Source organism: Podarcis filfolensis (assembly GCF_964270895.1).
Source record: "Podarcis filfolensis genome assembly, chromosome: 2".
Classification (NCBI taxonomy): domain Eukaryota; kingdom Metazoa; phylum Chordata; class Lepidosauria; order Squamata; family Lacertidae; genus Podarcis; species Podarcis filfolensis.
In genome coordinates this window covers 114,344,728-114,348,226 of record NC_139605.1, presented here as the reverse complement: position 1 = coordinate 114,348,226, position 3,499 = coordinate 114,344,728, and positions in this window count along the sequence as shown.

Genomic DNA, 3,499 nt, shown 5'->3' with positions numbered 1-3,499 from the left:
AGTAATGGGGCCTTTTATATGTCCAGCTGTTAGTCAACAACAAATTGTCGCTGTTTTTTGTGTTGAATATATGCTATATGGTAATTTATGGACCTAATAGGTATCTAAAGCCATTTGCACATAACAAATAGGAGCCTACACAACACAAAACTCTGTTGCTGTATGTAGGTTTTATTTTATTTGTTTTTTAACTTATATTTTGGACATGTACATCCAGTTTTTTTCCATTTAATATTTTTTTGGGGGGGCCTCCAAGAGAGTGGGGCCCTAAGCTATCGTTTGTTTAGCTTATACGTAAATCTGGCACTGATTCACACTTTGGCTAACTTACAGGAATTTTGCTTGGCAGAAACATACTGAAATCCTTATAAGAGACATGTCACCTTCCAAGCCCTGCTAGTTGAGTCCCAGAGATATCTGGCTGGCCACTGCTGAGGACAGGACGTTGAAATAGAAGGCGAAGATGGTATTGCACCTTGCCTGCTGCTTTTCAAACCAAAGAACTAAAGCAGCTCATCACGAAGACAAATAAACAATATAATGACAGAATAATCAAAACCCTACCACTGAAACCACACACAGGCTTTATTATTATTAATCAGGCATCATTAAAAACAAACAACATGAAAATAAAAAGAGCCATCCTAATACCATCAAATCCCAATAAGGGCCTGATTCCCACCACACCTCCAATATATCTTCAGTCCTGACCCACAGGCAATCATGTTCTGATCTTATGTTCTTATGTTCAGGCTTCCTGCCACTGTTCTCCAACTTCAGCTCACAGCAGTAATATGGGGGCACTGAGGAAGGGGTATTTTTTATTTTTTGTTTTGTAATCCTTGGCCAGACCTCAGTGTTTGAGGGCAGGTGTTTATTCCTGCTGTTCCCGCTAGTAGAAACATAGCCAGACCTATAGACCTTTGTTCCAGACCACAAAAAACAGTTATTCCGTTATTCAGTAGGAAGGGGAATACATGCTCAGAGGCAGTCTGTCCTATACTATGTCTTTACGTGCTCACAGGTTGGGCCCAATGAATGAAAATAGGTTCTAGAGTGGGGTCTCACAATCCAGGTATTTATTTGTTTTAAGATGTTTATGAATTGCCCATCATCCTCAATCTCTAAGAGATTTACAGCAAAGATAAAGTACAGAGTTAACATGCGCCACAAATAAAACAGTAGAGTATGAGGAAAGTGACCAGATAAAATTAACGTACCGGAAATGCTAGCTTGAAATAAAAATGTTTTCACAGCACGGTGGAATCCATACAGTGTCAGCATCCATCTCACCTGGAAGAGCATCTGTTTTGCTTCCAGAAGGTCCCAGGTTCAGCCATTCACTCTCAGTTCAAGCACTCAAGTCGAGCAAACAAAACCTTTGACTGCCACCTCAGGATCTTAAAAACAGCTCTGTTAGATTTGACCAGTCCCAGATCCCGTTTCCTGAAGCAGTCAACCAGTTGTTTGAAGGAAGTCCATAGGTAGTGCGTGATAGAAATACCGTATTTTTTGCTCTATAAGACTCACTTTTTCCCTCCTAAAAAGTAAGGGGAAAGGTGTGCGCGTCTTATGGAGCGAATGCAGGCTGCGCAGCTATCCCAGAAGCCAGAACAGCAAGAGGGATTGCTGCTTTCACTGCGCAGCGATCCCTCTTGCTGTTCTGGTTTCTGAGATTCAGAATATTTTGTTTCTTGTTTTCCTCCTCCAAAAACTAGGTGCGTCTTGTGGTCTGGTGCGTCTTATAGAGCGAAAAATACGGTAGATCTCACCTATAATATACCACCCTGCCCCCTGCATTCTGAGGAATATTACTTCTGGATATAGAGATTCTGTTTATGGCTAATATATGGGGTTCGTTGTTCCCATATGGCTCTCATCCTCCACAGATTTATTTAAACGCCTTGTGAATCCTGCTAAGCCAATGGATTCATCATCTTTCCTCTGTCCTGTATCTTTTGCTAATAAATTTAACTGAGCTCTAGTATAATGGCATCTCCAGGTAGGGCTGTGAGAGAATTCGCTCTGAAATCCCGGGGAGCCGCTGGCAGACAGTGTTGACAATACTGAGCTAAATGGATGAATGGTCTTTGTATAAGGCAGCTCCCTATTTCCCTTTCTTTCTATGTACAGTGGTACCTCGGGTTACAGACGCCTCAGGTTATAGACTCCGCTAACCCAGAAATAGTACCCCGGGTTAAGAACTTTGCTTCAGGATGAGAACAGAAATCGCGTGGTGGCGGTGTGGCGGCAGCGGGAGGCCCCATTAGCTAAAGTAGTACCTCAGGTTAAGAACAGTTTCAGGTTAAGAACAGGCCTCCAGAACAAATTAAGTTCTTAACCTGAGGTACTACTGTATCTCCACTGGATGGTCTGTTCTGAGTATAGAGAGACTTGATTTCTGGGAAAGAAGGCACCTCCCAAAGCTCAGTCCCTGATCATCTAAGTGGTTCTTGTTATTTTATGAATTGCCTTTTACATGTGTCTTTAGGGGAGGGGAGAGGGGCTTTCTGTCATTTATCAGGCAATGGCTTTTTCCACCTGCCTTGCCCCACCATCCAGGCCTAGGTGCCTTTCCCAGACCATGACTTTGAGAACGGCAGAAGCAGCTGGGAGGACAGAAGCCAAGTTCAGGGATATTTTTAAAAAACAAAATACAGTGGTACCTCGGGTTAAGTACTTAATTCGTTCCGGAGGTCCGTACTTAACCTGAAACGGTTCTTAACCTGAAGCACCACTTTAGCTAATGGGGCCTCCTGCTGCTGCTGCGCCGCCGGAGCACCATTTCTGTTCTCATCCTGAAGCAAAGTTCTTAACCTGAAGCACCATTTCTGGGTTAGCGGAGTCTGTAACCTGAAGCGTATGTAACCTGAAGTGTATGTAACCCGAGGTACCACTGTATAAGTTGTGTGTCCTCATTTCTCTATTTGATCCTTTTACATGGTTTTTTATGTTTTGTGGAATTTTATGCATTGTGACTTGCCGTTATTTTTATTGCTTATAAAAAGGTAAAGGACCCCTGATAGTTAAGGCCCGTCACGAACGACTCTGGGGTTGCAGTGCTCATCTTGCTTTACTGGCCGAGGGAGCCGGCGTTTGTCCACAGATAGTTTTTCCGGGTCACGTGGCCAGTATGACTAAGCTGCTTCTGGCGAACCAGAGCAGCGCATGTAAACGCCGTTCACCTTCCCGTCAGTATTTATCTACTTGCACTTTTTGGGGTGCTTTCAAACTGCTAGGTTGGCAGGAGCTGGGACCGAGCAACAGGAGCTCACCCCGTCACGGGGATTCAAACCGCCGACCTTCTGAACGGCAAGCCCTAGGCTTAATGGTTTAGACCACAGCGCCACCATTATTTCTTGTAGTTGATAAGTGTAAATTGTTTAATTATTATTTGCTGATATTTAATTTTACTATTTACTATTATACAATAATGGATTATTGAATATTGCTTTATTTTATATAAGCTGCTTATTTTAAAGTTATTGTCACTTGTTTG